Source organism: Protopterus annectens, chromosome 8.part0, assembly GCF_019279795.1.
Source record: "Protopterus annectens isolate FY-2018-M chromosome 8.part0, PAN1.0, whole genome shotgun sequence".
NCBI lineage: Eukaryota > Metazoa > Chordata > Ceratodontiformes > Protopteridae > Protopterus > Protopterus annectens.
In genome coordinates, this window is record NC_056741.1 from 727,581,357 (window position 1) to 727,596,440 (window position 15,084).

General features: G+C 40.7%; 1 protein-coding gene across 4 annotated transcripts in view; it reads right to left on the minus strand.

Moving 5' to 3' along the window:
- Nucleotides 1–15,084, minus strand: part of LOC122808998 (ras-related protein rab7-like) — an 867,514-nt gene that overhangs the window by 796,979 nt on the left and 55,451 nt on the right. For 2 of the 4 annotated variants that reach the window (XM_044080177.1, XM_044080176.1), the window contains exon 1: nucleotides 3,562–3,698. The exons of 1 other annotated variant lie outside the window; for it this stretch is intronic. The gene's annotated coding sequence lies outside the window, so the exon portion shown is untranslated. Of the gene's footprint in view, nucleotides 1–3,561; nucleotides 3,699–15,084 lie in introns of those variants that run through there. One more of the 4 variants, XM_044080179.1, reaches the window with a different exon arrangement.

Sequence of the window (15,084 nt, forward strand, 5' to 3'; positions counted from 1 at the left end):
AACTCACTTCCAGCTGATATTACCTTACTTTCCACCTTAGGTCAATTTAAAACTAGACTCAAACAACATTTGTCACTTAACTGGCTATGTCAATGTATCAAGCCTGACTAACTCTCTCTAGAATGTGTAAAACTCTGTTAACCAGTTTACTGTGTAATTTAATTTAATCCTGATCTTGTGCTCAGGATTAATTGTAACCTGTGGAATTTGTTTAACTTGCTTACTTATGTAATCTCTGTAAATAGTCTGTTTGTAATATGTAATGCTGGTATTATGTAATGCTGTATCTGCTTACCCTTGGAGCTTTTCTCCCCCGAGCCTCTGCTGAAAATGGACATGCATCCAGTCAGACTATCCCGGTCAACAAATGTAAAATAAAATAAAATAAAAATAAATAAATGAAAAGAAAAATCCAACAGAATCTGAAATCTCTATGGTCTCAACATCAACATAATCATGAATTTTTAGATTTCAAGTTTTTAATTTATGAAAAGGGAGAATATGTGGTGGAGATACCATATTTCTCAGAATCCAGGTCTGTCACCCCCCCTCCTGTTCGAGCATAAACAAGCAAGGGGAACCAGCTCTTACAGTGTATGCAAACTGAACATGACAACCTGGGATACAGTTTTTCAGCACAATCTTACTTTAAAGGTACACAGGATTGTATGGCAGGCAAGCTGAGCAGAGCCAGAACACACTCATGAATGGAAACTGAATCAAAGGGTCTTCCAAGATTTGATCCATCTGTGGGGAATATCACAAACAGATCTTTTTGCCTCTGCGTTAATCAGTTGGCAAAATTCTGCTCCAGGGCTCCTTTATGTTCCTGTGTGCTTTTCCACCATCTCCATTAATATCCAGGGTAATTTTGAAGATTCAGAAGGACTCCTTAAAGAAAACTGTGGTGACTCCGACAACAGTGATTTGCCCTTCTTTTGGATATGACCAATGGCAATTACCAAAAGCTTCCTCACAGACTGGATTTACTCACACAAGACCAGGGGCGTTTATTACATGCTGAATAACTTCAACTGACTGCCTAGATGACAGAGTTTTAATATCTTTTAGCATATTTTTCTTAGGATATGCAGCAGGCATTAATGGAGGCAAGAAAATCTAGTAATAAAAAACATATTAGCAAATGGAAAAGATTTTCTAGTTGGTGACAAGAAAATAACAAGTACACATTCAGGGCTAGTTTCCGAATTTAACTATATGGGTTATATCCTGCCAAGCATGTAAAAGCAGCCAGTTTCCAAAGCTTCAGGGCACCTTTCACCGCTCCCAAACAATATTCTAAAATATTGGTGCGAGTTAGTATCCTATGGCCTGCCTTACAGCTCAGGGCTTGTCGGCCATTTCAGCATGTCTGCCCATTGATCTCCATCTTTCAATTCAGTCTCATGTGAAAATGTTTTTGAAATGGGTGTTGCATACAAAGCCTCCTAAAAAACAGGTGGCTCCGCCTTGGAATCTTAATTTAGAAAATCAAACTCTGGCTCCATTTGAACCAGCAGCCTGACTTGAAGTTCTTGACATGGAAAACTGTTTTTCTTATTGCTCTGACCTCTGCAAGAATCAGAGATGCAAGCATAGTGGGTCAACCTTACCCCATTTTCCACAAAGTTAGGGTTTTGTTAAGAGTTAATCCTTCATTTATGCCTACAGTAGTATGAGGGTTTACCTTGAGCCAAGCTATCAATCTTCCTGTCTTCTTTTCAGAACCTAAAAATGATGGAAGAAAGGTAACTCTGTACCTTTGATGCCACAGACAACAAGGGTACTATCTTGACAGATTAAAATCTTTCAGAACTTCTGATCAAAGTAAGACAAAAATACAACCAGCGTAAATACAGACTATTTCCAAATGGTTGTCTCATTCTATTAACTTTTGTTACACCCACCACAACAAAGCTATTCAGGGCATGGTCAAGGCTTATTCTAATATGGCCTTGACTTCATCTGTGGCTTTTTGGAAAGAATGGGATTCCTTAAGTATTCTAGAAGCAGCAACTTGGTCATCTGTGCACAATTTTACAAGCACTCTAAACTATATTCCTTCTCCAGGTCTAAGACAGGCTTTATTTAGACAATTCACCAGTGGCTATTGGACTCATACTTCCTCCCTCTAGTCTTTCTAAACTATGGTAATCTACCATACAGCTTAAGCTACCACAACACTGATCCTTATGAAGAGCATTACACAGCTGTGTAAGTAAACTTACACATACAAGGAGATCTTGGAATGATCGCTGCTACAGCAACCGCTCTGTCCCTCCACCCCCTTACTTCTGTAAGTTTTTATGCCAGTATGGACATTTATATTTATTTTCCTAGCATTGCCCTTCTTAAGGTTTTAGCCTCCCTGCCTCTGCTGGCATGAAAGCTCCGAAGGGCTTGGTGCCCAAACCTGACTTTTAGTTAGCTTAGCTCGAGGTAATGTTTAAGCAGCGGAAAGGTGCCCTGAAGCTTTGGTAGCTGGCCAGCAGTTACATCCTTGGCAGGATTATAACTTAGGCTACTGTAGCAGTGATTATTTGAACATCTACTGTTATGGTAAGTTTGCTTACACAACTGTACTTTTATTTTACAGCAGAGTAACTGCGATATCTACTCTTCTGATCTAACACTCTTAGTTGTCACTCTAGTCTAAACAGTGTCGACCAATCACTACAAAAGGGAAAATAACGATGAAGGGAATGCTGACCCCCCTCCAAAAAAAGCAGAACTGGTATGACTATGCAGCTTTACTACATATTTGCCACCCAAATAAATAAGTAAACATCATCAAACTGGCTATACTGACACATATTATGAAAAAGCTAATTCCTTACAAATCCTGGTTATGGATTGACTGCCATGCTAGCCTCGAATTTAAATACCAGAAAGGCATACGGAGGGCGGGGTTAATAAACAGACAGCTCTATATGTACTCTGTACAGCAGGTGTTTTACGTTCACCCTGAATTTTAGTTTACAAGTCCAGTTTTTCTACTAAAAGGTGCGTTTACATCTGATAAGAAAGCAGGTGAAATGGTGACAGGTACACATGATGTCACAATACACCTGGAAAGCGAACTGTGCAAGAGCACATTCATTAACAACAACAAAAAATATCAACTATTGTCCGGATTACTTTCAGTTACATATCTTGTTAGAGATCAGCGGTGCCGATGGCCGGAGAAATCGGTGTTGGGTGTCTACAAACTCATAACTTGAACTGCAACTTTCTTTTCTGAGAGAGGGTTGTAGCAACCCAACTTCTACCAACCACTTTACTCTCTTGTGGAATATTGTAAAAATACGCAAGTCCTTTCACTTTCACAGACTACGATGGGTGTCTGCTTTGCGTGGGATTTAACCAGCTGCCTCAGCAGGATGCTTTAGCTAGCTCTTTCCAATCAGGTTAATACAACATCTCAACCGAAAACAAAATGTTTACAAGAAAAAGTAAACAAACAAAACTAATCAGCCAACTGACATTCTGCATCTCTTCTCGTTGACAAATATAATTTAACATAAACAGATACAACACCAGAAAGAAGATAATACTGCATACCATCCAGCGAGTTCCTATCCCTTTACAGCTGTACAGAAACATACGAGTGAGGTGCAAAAACGCATAGGGCAGTTATCTTTCAGCTGGGTTGGCGCTTACTTCCAGTGAGGGGAGGGGTGTAAAACAGGATGTTAAATGGTGTCGCCCTGTTTGGCTACAAATACGGAATGTGGGAGTACACATGCAGTGTGCGGAAAGTGCTAATTACCCAGAGGTGCTTAATGCTTACTTTAATAAACAGCGTATTTGCGGGGAGGTTATGAGGAGGTGGGGGTCGACGTTGGGGAATTTATTTAAAAATGTGTAGGTTCTGAGTTTCTGTAACTATCAGTAATTGTGCAGTTTTGAAAAAATCGCCTTATTTCCAAAGAAGTACGTTTCTGTTTGAATTTCCGACATTTTCTTTTGAATGACAGTACACAGTTTCAGATAAAAAACGTCTCATTTCACTCTCTATATATTTATATAATGAAAATGTGTCGCTAAAATATTTGTATTTTAAAGTAATGACCTTATTCCGATGAAACTTAGAAATGATGTCCAAGTTTTTTAGGACATACTGAAAGCAAAAAAACAAACACAATGGTAATATTCATCTCAGTTGCCATTTACTTTAGGGATTTGAGATTTTCGAAACAGAATTCCAGTAAATGGTGAAGGGACTGCACTTCACTAAATAGATCACATTTTGAAAATAGTTTGTTAATTCCTCACCACATATCTCTTAACGCAAGAATCAGGGACAGATACCCCAAACTAGGGCCATATTAAAAAAAAATGGTCTTTTAAAATTAGAAAGTTGCAACAAGAATAACATATTTTGCATTAACCTGCATTTTCTGAGGGGTAATAAGTCTAAAACCCAAATGTCTGTCATTCAGTGACTGCAATCCTCAGTGATTTGATAGAAAACCATGCATTTTAGGAGATGCAGACTAAAATATGAGCAAAAAAATCTTGCCAGTTGAGTTGTATCCTTCACTGCTGTTGCAGAGTGCTATATTTTTGTGTCTATTGAGTATGGTGAGCATATCTCTTAACTTTCTGAACTGGGAACACATTTTTTGGGAGTGTTATGTGTTGGTGGACTTTAAAAATGTCATGCAGACTACTCTTAACAGAAATACTATGTGAGCAAATTGGTGTAAGCTATCACTGGAGCTCTCAAGGAGATGAAGTTTCCTATAAATCTATGAAGAGCAGTCTAGAATGGTAAGAGTGAATATTTTATCCAGTTACCATGCTGCTTAACCTCCCTGCATTCAAGTGAAGTTGGCAACCATACTCTACAAACCACATTTTTAATCAGCCTTTCCCCAAGTCTTGACTGCAGACATAGCTCTCAACAAATCAGGAACAAATCCAGAAATAATCAGGCTGGACACGTTTAAAACATTTGATGATGCCATTTTCATTCATACCTCAACAGTTGGGTTTGGAACCACTGCGCCACTTCTTCCAGACTGTAGAATACTTGAACTCTCGAGCTCCTCCCTTTACCCATAATTCCCAACCAACCTAACATCCCTCAGATCTCGTTTGCCGCCATTGCGATCAGAAGTAGATTGTGAGCTCTTGAGCTTTGGGTTCATCTTCTTCAATTAGTCCTCATTAGTCAGTAAGTTAAACTTCTTTAGCTACTCTTTATTTATTACTTCTTACTCTTTCCTCCCTTAAACCCTTTATACAGATAGTAGTCCTTTTTCTCATACTCCCTGAGTACTGTAAATATCATTGCTGGTAGTTCTTTTCCCTTTTTCCTCCTGTACTGATATAGTTCTCTAAATTACCATTGCTGGTAATTCTTTCCCTTTTTCCTTCTTTCCGTCTTCTCTAGTTTAAAAAAGCTATCTTTTTTTATTTACATGGACTTAATTCTTCAAACATGTCAAATAAGCTGTCCAGCTTTAAGAAATGTGTGGTGTGTAGGCATAATATCCCCAATTTAGATCCATACATTGAGTGTGTTTATTGTCTAGGTCCTAAACACCTAGACATTGAATGTGACATATGCAAGGGCTTCATCTCCCACGATATTATAGATAGGGAAAATAAAATGATCCTCAGGGGTTTACTTCCCTCAAAACTTTCCTCAACAGCTGCTGAGGCTCAACCCCCCCCAAAAGACAAGAATAAAAGGGTGACTCTATGGCCACAAAATCAAGTAAGAGATCCACAGAACACCCTTCTGCTTCAACTTTAACTTCATCTTCGGAGCTGCTGGCTAAACTTGTGAAAACGTTAGATCTGAGTATGCCGGATCTGAAATTAAGATCCAAAAGATCTCCACGGATCCATTCTCCTCCATTAATATCACAGCCGATCGCTTCCAGGCTTCCATGACCCTTTCTTGAACAATTTCTCCATCATCATTTGAGGCCTTCTTCTACTGCTTCCTCTCTTTGGTCTTCCAGGAGCCTATCAGAGGCAGATGTGGCTAGGATGATAAGGAAGTTCCTCAGGATGCAAATTCAAATGGGAGTCATTTTGGCTCCAACCCTATCGGGTCTAGTAACCCTCCATAGATCCACTGCTTCTATAGTAACTGCTTCTCTGATCTGTGCTTTGGTTTTGGAACTGTTGGATCTGAAAGCCTTGGAGTCATCTTCTTCAGATCTGAAGATATTGGTATCTTCGACTCTGATGGTTTCTCTGAGCTGTCCGGCCCCAAGTACCTCAGAGCCGGACGACTCTCGGAGCCGTAGGATTGGCGCTGGCTCTGGGATGTTGAAGTCAAATCTGAAGTTGTCAGAGCATAGGCATTCAAAACCTTGACTCTGACTCCCTCCTCAGGTGGTTTGCCTATGGGACAGCAGAAGCCGACAATCTGCAAACCTGCTTTGTCGGATCCTTTGGTTTCTGCTTCTCCTAGGCACTCCACTTTTGAGGTAGTGGAGAGAGTATTCTCTATGCCAAGAGTTCAGACAGCTCTGCACTCTTCAAATCTGACTTCCCTTTCTCATTCAATTTTGTGTCCAGTGCGTCTATTTCACTGGGATAGCCAGGCCAAACCAGTCTCTAGACTTCTCAGCAGGCTATCATTATCTCTTCTGATAGCTATCTGGAGCCTCCCATCAAGGAGGTCCCTGGGAAGAGGACGTGCAAAAGCAGGCAGTTGGACTCTCTACAACAATCAGTCACTGAAGACACTGATTTTGATGAGAGGGAAGGGTTCCCCAGGTCACCACCTGATGATGTTTCCTTTGGAGACATCTTAGAGCTCCTCAAACAAAAGGACGGTTTGTCACCTGATAACTCTTCCAAAGAGGAATCAGTGTTTCTGGAGGTCTTTGGGTCTGGCCCTTATACCTCCTGTTTGATACTGCCCGCCAATGAGCTCATAGATTTAGTCTCTCAGTGGGTGTGGAAGGAACCAGATACAGTTGAGCCTACACTCAAGATACCAGATAGATCCTTGCACCACCTAAATATCAATCACAGTGGAGTAAAGGAGTTCCTTTTGATGCTATGATTGTTGTGGCAGCCATGAGAAAAAAAATGGCAGAACAGAGTTCCTCAGTCCATCCCCCTAACAATGTGTCTCACGTGCTGGACAGATTTGGGAAGTGTGTCTATGCTTTAGTAACCTTCGCTCTTAGGTCACTGATTTATTTGGCACATTTCACAAGACTTCAGGGAGATTTAATCAAAAATCTTACCAAATCTCTCCTTGGGACCATATCTTTCAAGGAAGAAAGTACCATTTCCTCACAGTTGACTATCCTTCAATCTATTTTTAATTCATCCATGAGACTTATCTCACATGCAGCTGAAGGTACTTCATGGGTGGCGGGTTCAGGCATTTCCATTAGGAAACATGCCTGGATGCAGTTATGTATGACTTTGTGGAGCCCTTCTAATCTTCTTTCATCAATGCACTTTTTGATGGCACATCATTATTTGGCCCAAAATTAAAGACACAATCTCTACATTTATTTTATTTTTATTTTTTATTTTACATTTGTTGACCGGGATAGTCCGACTGGATGCATATCCATTTTCAGCGGAGGCCCGGGGAGAAAAGCTCCAAGGGTAAGCAGATACAGCATTACATAATACTAGCATTACATATTACAAACAGACTATTTACAGAGATTACATAAGTAAGCAAGTTAAACAAGTTCCACAGGTTACAATTAATCCTGAGCACAAGATCAGGATTAAATTAAATTACACAGTAAACTGGTTAACAGATTTTTACACATTCTAGAGAGAGTTAGCCAGGCTTGATACATTGACATAGCCAGTTAAGTGACAAATGTTGTTTGAGTCTAGTTTTAAATTGACCTAAGGTGGAAAGTAAGGTAATATCAGCTGGAAGAGAGTTCCAGGATCTACTTACAGAGTTTGCAAAGAGAGAATCACCGGCTGTGTTATTAATTTTGCTAGTCCGAATTAGTAGTTTGTTAGAGGATCAAAGCGGTCTAGGATTGTTATAGGGGGTGATAATATTTTTAAGTGCAGGAGTATTGTCCGGATTATAGAGGATTTTATAGGCCATAATCAGTTGGTTATACTGGATTAGGCTGGGTAGTTCAAGCCACCCAAGCTGATTTAGATTGATGCAATGATGTGTCCTAAAAGGCAGCCCAGTGGCAAACCTGGTAATGTGGTTGTAGCAAATTGAGAGTTTGTTAAGGACAGTCTTGTTTAAATTCAAGAGTAGAGGGGATGCATACAGAAGGGTTGAACGAAGGTGAGAGCGAGCTATGGCAATTTTAGCTGGAGGGGTTAGGAAGGCTTTTATTCTGTAAAGTGACCCTAGTTTTTTATTGATGGTTTTGATAGTTTGGTTAACATGTAGGTCAAATTTTAGATTATTGTCTATGATGACACCTAATAGTTTTGTAGATAGGTCAGGGGAGATTATTGTGCCATCATTTGATTTTATAGTAAAGGTGAAAGCGATAGACCTATGTGTTGGTGAAAATAACAGCATTTTAGTTTTTTTGGGATTTAGGATCAGACGATGTTCAAAAAGCCAGTTTTCTATTGTATTAAAGGTGGTCTGGGTAGCTGACCATAACTCTACTGGAGATGTGGCTGAGCAAATCAGAGTAGAGTCATCAGCATATTGGATACAGCTGACTTTTGGGATGACAGTATAAAGGTCGTTAATGAAGATGGAGAACAGCAAGGGCCCTAGTATAGAGCCTTGTGGTACTCCAAGGGTATTAGGTAGAAGCTTAGAGAGTTTGTTCTGCCAGAGGACAGCCTGCTGTCGACCATTCAGGTAGGATTGAAACCATTGGAGGACTCCAGTATCTAGACAGAATGTTTGCAGGGTGTGGATTAAAAGTTGGTGATCAACCATATCGAATGCCTTGGAAAGATCCAAAAAGAGGGCTGAGGATATATAATTATTGTTGCGATTATGGTTTATGGTGTTAGTAAAGGCTAGGAGGGCTGAAGTAGTGCTGTGATGAGGACGGAAGCCATGCTGAGTGTCTGCCATAAGGCAATTTTGGATTAGGTGGTGCATGAGTTGTCTATGAATACATTTTTCCATAATCTTTGCAAGTGGAGAGAGTATAGCTATTGGCCTATAATTGTAGAATTTAGTAGAGCTGCCTCCTTTGTGAAGTGGGATTACATAGGATATTTTCCAGATGGTGGGAATTTTAGCTTCTACTATGGTTCGATTGATTAGTATTGAGACGAGGTAAGCAATAGCATCAGCTGATTTTTGTAGGTACTCGGCAGGGAGTTGATCAGCAAAAAGTGTAGTGGGTTTTAATTCTTTGATCAAGGTACGGATAAGTGAAGTGGCGACTGGTTGGAAGCTGAACGCGAGTTGGTTTCTAGGGGTGCTACTTTCAGGACCAGGGGAGCTAGGAGGTAGTTGGCTAGCTAGAGTTTGAATTGTCTCAGTAAAGAATTGGTTAAAACTATCAGAAACATCTTCAGGGGTTTTATCAATAGTAGCAGCAGGGATTGGGGTTGAAGTTTGTCCAGGATGTAGTAGATTATTTAAACCTGCCCAAAATGTCTGAGGGTTATTTTGATTTACTGTCTGTAAATTACAGTAGTATTGTTTTTTGTCTTGTAAAATTGATTTTTTGGTTTCGTTCCTGGATTGCCTGTATTTAATGTGATCTTGAGGGTCTTTAGAAGAACGCCATAAAGCCCATGCTTTGTTTCTAAGGGTAATTTTGAGTTTAGACTCTATAGAAAGCCATGGTGCAGTTTTTGCCTTGGTTCTCTTTGAACGAACAGGTGCATGCAAATCAAGGATCTCAAGGAATTTGTTGTTAAAGTATGCTACTGCTTCCTCTAAGGGGAGGTGTTTTAGAATAGACCAATTACATGAGTTTAGTTCTTGTTGGAATTTGGCAGGGTCAAAGTTTTTATTGTTTCTAATCTTTCTGAGTAAGGGTTGTTGGGAATTAATGGTTTTGTGCTCAATTACATATGTGAGAAGGTGATCGCTTAGGCCATTAAGGAGGGTACCAGAGGTGTACAGTTGGGGGTGACTGTTTATGAGTACCCAGTCAAGTATACTTTCTTTTTGGTTGAGTTTACCTATCCTGGTAGGGGTGGATATGATTTGTGTAAATGCATGCAGGTTAATATGGGTGGTTGGGGATTCTGAGGAACAGGTGCCCCAGTCTATGTTAAAGTCTCCAAGTAGTAGGGTTTCTTGGGGGTAGTGACATGATAGCCATTGTAGGATATCTTCAAATGTAGATATATTGTTACCTGGGGGAATGTACATACAGATGATATTAATGCATTTATTTTTATTAAGTTGCAATTTGGTGGCAAGAATCTCTGAGTTATTAATCTGAGGAGGTTGTATTACATCTATGGTGACATTCAACTCAGATTTATAGAGTACAGCTACCCCACCCCCCTTCCTCGAAGCATGATCCAGCCTGTGTATGTTGTACCCAGGTGGTAACACTTCATTGTGTTTAGTGTTAGGTTTTAACCAGGTTTCAGATAAACAGAGAATCTCAGGGGAGTGGACATCCGGAAGTGCATGCAGTTCATGTACCTTGTTATTAATGCTTGTAATATTGAGATGACAGACTAGGAGAGAGTTAGTTGGCCTATTAATTGTAGGTTTGTAGCTTAGATTGCAAGTAGAGGGGGTATGTGTATCTGAAGTGAGTGGGCCAGGGTTGGGGTGAATATCATCACCAAGTATTAGGTTGAGTCTGCACTTGGTGATGAACTTCAGGAATTTGTTTATTAGTTTCTGGTAGTGTTTGGATCTAGAGCTAATGTGCCTGGGGTTGAGATGTTGATAGACTGAACAAGATGTTGGATAGGATCTGGTACTGTAAGTATGGTTGAAGGTGGAAGGATTTACAGCTGGGGTGATAGTATGGCCTTTTGGGACCTGAAATCCAGTGAGAAACTGGTTTTCATACAAGGTAAGGAGGTATGGTGTGAACAAGAGGGGTAGTAAAGAGGAGTATATCATTATCTGTGATTCAGCTAGTGAGTTAAGGAACTGTTTTACCTGGTGATCCAACACCAGAAGATAGAGTGGTGAGGTAAAGGTACTGGAAGGGGGATGGGAGAATGCCAGATGAAAGCTAATAGGTGCTATTAAAATGTAGGTAGTAGAATGTGGGTGGGTGGAATTATCCCAGATGAAAGCAGATAGGATCTAGAAAGTGGGGGAGTGGCTATAGTACTATAAATTTAGAGGTACTGGGGGCGGGAGGGAATTGAGGGCAGGGAGGGCAGCGAAGAGAGCCCGAGCGTAGCAGGGCTATTGCAGTTTACAAGGTTTCCTAAGGTGTCCTAAAGCTATAAGGTAAGTATTACAGCTCTTAATGTAAGAGTCAATTTACTTGAGTTACAGGGGAAGGAGGCAACCACTCAAGTAGAAACAAAGAGCCCTATGGCTGAACAATATGGTGACCTGCTTAATTACAAAGCACTGTAAGTGAAAGCTTAACAAATGCTTTTTGTGTGTGCAACCTACTCTGTTTAAATGTTGAGAGAAAATGACTGCAGTCCTGTAGACACCGTTTTGTAGGGAACTGTAGAGTTCAACTAGGAAAAAAGAAAAGCAGAGATTCTAGGGTAAGAATGAAGGCAACAACAGGCAGTTATTATATAATAATGCATTCAGAAAGGTTTGGTGGGGGGGGGGGTAAAGTAGCATACTTCAGAATGAACTAAGATTTATAGCTAAGAAACCTAAGCAAGAGAGCAATGCAGTAAATAAACACTTGCCAGATTTTAAAGATATACCAGAAAAACTAAATCAATTATTCACAATTGTACGACTGGAAAATTGCCAGTAAAAGCACTTCAGGTATAGCTATCCCAAGTTATTCAAGTCATAAAAGCACTTCTTCAATGTGTGTGTGCAATTTAAACATTAAAAAACACATGCAGCAAGGAGGAGCTCTGATTATACACTTTCTCTAGGTACAGGTTCAGTTTAAACACAAATATTACCACAGAAATTCAGTAAAGTCACTAGCTACTTACAGAGCCTCTGGAAAAAATAGAGCAGTCTGTGCAGAATCAGAATTTAGCAGCAGGTCATTCAGTTACACAAAAAACAGTAAAAGATCCATACAATGAAGAAACTTACACTAAGTCACACCAGGTCAGCCAAGGGGGAAAGAGAGAGGGAACGTAGCGGGGCTATTGCAGTTTACAAGGTTTCCTAAGGTGTCCTAAAGCTATAAGGTAAGTATTACAGCTCTTAATGTAAGAGTCAATTTACTTCAGTTACAGGGGAAGGAGGCAACCACTCAAGTAGAAACAAAGAGCCCTATGGCTGACCAATATGGTGACCTGCTTAATTACAAAGTACTGTAAGTGAAAGCTTAACAAATGCTTTTTGCGTGTGCAACCTACTCTGTTTAAATGTTGAGAGAAACTGATTGCAGTCCTGTAGACACTGTTTTGTAGGGAACTGTAGAGTTCAATCTGTTTAAATGTTGAGAGAAACTGATTGCAGTCCTTTAGACACTGTTTTGTAGGGAACTGTAGAGTTCAATCTGTTTAAATGTTGAGAGAAACTGATTGCAGTCCTGTAGACACCGTTTTGTAGGGAACTGTAGAGTTCAATCTGTTCAAATGTTGAAAGAAACTGATTGCAGTCCTGTAGACACCGTTTTGTAGGGAACTGTAAAGTTCAATCTGTTTAAATGTTGAGAGAAACTGATTGCAGTCCTGTAGACACTGTTTTGTAGGGAACTGTAGAGTTCAATCTGTTTAAATGTTGAGAGAAACTGATTGCAGTCCTGTAGACACCGTTTTGTAGGAAACTGTAGAGTTCAAACTAAGTCACACCAGGTCAGCCAAGGGGGGAAGAGAGAGGGAAATCCTAAGCACCTAGATTTAATAGATAAATGTGAAAAGGAAGGGAAAACCCTGTCTGCTGTGGGTGTATATTTTTCTAATCCTCAACGGTCCTTTTCTAGAAACCAATGCAGTGGTGTAAAGATGTGGTTCAAGAAATTCCAGGGTCCTTTTCAAGATCCACATGAAGACAATTCCCCCAGGGGCAGAGGGGGGAGTACAAATGGAGGACACTGCCCTTGTGGCAGAGGTGTCCACATAATAAAGAATCTAGAGATTCCTTCTCAGGCAGATCCTATCAGCACTCCTGAATGGAGGCCTGACTGTCTGTCTCTAGAGGCAGTTGGGGTAATCTATCCCTGTACCAGACAGCTGAGCTAGATATCACAAAAGATTCATTGGCCCAGCGGATTATTTCCAGAGGTTATATCATACTGTTTTCCTAACCCCCACCATCAATGGTGAAAAAAGTCCCAGATGTTCCACTAAGTCAGAGGGAAGCAGCAGTGCTAGAAATAAAAAAGGTGCTAGAACAAAAGAGTCATCCAAGAGGTCCCTCCAGACCAGAGAGAGAGAGAGTCCAGAACTTATCCAAGACACTTTTTAGTGCCAAAAAAGGCAGGGGACTTGAGACCAGTTTTGGATCTCAGCAAATTAAATCAATTGGTTCAGTATACAAAGTTCCGGATAGTCACAGTTCAGTTCATTCTACCATTTCTGCACAAGGACCACTGGACGTGCTCAACAGATCTTTAAGATGCATACTATCATATCAAAATGAACAGGGGATCCAGAATATATCTATGCTTCTGGTTGGGAGACAATCTATCAATTCAGAGCACTGCCCTTTGGTCTCACCACAGCCCCCAGGGTCTTTACCAAGTGCATGGCAGTCAGAGCAGCTTACCCGTGACTGATGGGATTCTGAGTGTTTCCATACCTGGACGACTGGCTCCTGACTGCTCCAACCAGGCATCAACTAATTCAAGCAAGGAACTATTTAATTCAGCTGTGATTTCATCTGTGGATATCTGTCAATTACAACAAATCTCAGCTCACGCCAACTCAAACTTTGGAATTCATCGGTGCTCAGTTCAATATAGTCACTCAAATAGCTTCAGTTTCTCTTTCTCAGTTACAAACTATTCAATTCAGGATCAAAAAGATTGTTCAGAATTCTTCCCTCCCAGCACATTTGATACTTCGATTCTTGAGATCCATGTTAGCAGCAATCACTCTTGTACCACTGGCAAGGTTCCATATGAGAATCCTTCAGTGGACACTTACAACTCAATGGTCTAATCTCCAACACCCATTGTCCAATCCAATCAAAATAACTCAAGCTTGCAAGAATTTTCTCCTCTGGTGGATCCACTCCAGTGTAATACAAGAAGGCTGTCCCTTTCTTCTCCCCAACCCAAGGTCATAGTGACCATGGATGACTCTCAGATTGAGTGGGCAGGCACTTCTTAGGAAAGACAGTCAAAGGCACATGGTCTCCCAAAGAGGCCAACATGCATATTAATGTCCTGGAAATGAGAGCTGTCCTCCTAGGATTGCAGGTCTTTCCAGACACCCTCCCATCTGGTACTATAGTAATCCAGATGGAATATATGTTGGTGGTCTGGTACAGCAACAAACAAGGGGAATCCAGATCTTACCCTCTTTGTTGAACAGCTATGAGAGTATGGTGATGGCAGATCTCCTCCAATCGCTTTCTGATAGCAACGCACATCCCAGGGAAGTCCAATGTGATTTCAGACAACTTAAGCAGGTCCATTCTGATGCCTCACAAGTGGTTTCTCAACATCTATGTGATAGAGATGATTTTCCATCAATGAGGCCAACCATGATGCAACCTTTTTGCATCTTCCTTCAACAACAAGTGCAGCAGGTTCTTTGCTCTGATTCCCCCCACTGAGGGAGTCACCAGTGGATGCTTTACTTCACAATTGGCCCTCTGGTCTCCTTTATGCTTATCCCCAATTACCTCTTATTCCCAAATTTCTCCAGAAAGCATCTTGATTGAAGAGCACAGTTATCCTCATTTCCCCCTACAGGCCTTGACAGATTTTGCTCCCCTTCCTTTGCCCTCATCTTCTTCATCCACCCTGAATTCTGGATCCAACTCCAGACCTACTGTCCCACCTGCCAGGCATGACTCATCTGGACATATTAGGCCTCAAGCTGACTGGATGTTTTTTCCAGTTCCTCTGATTGCTAGACAGGCAAGGCTGCCTTCTCCTG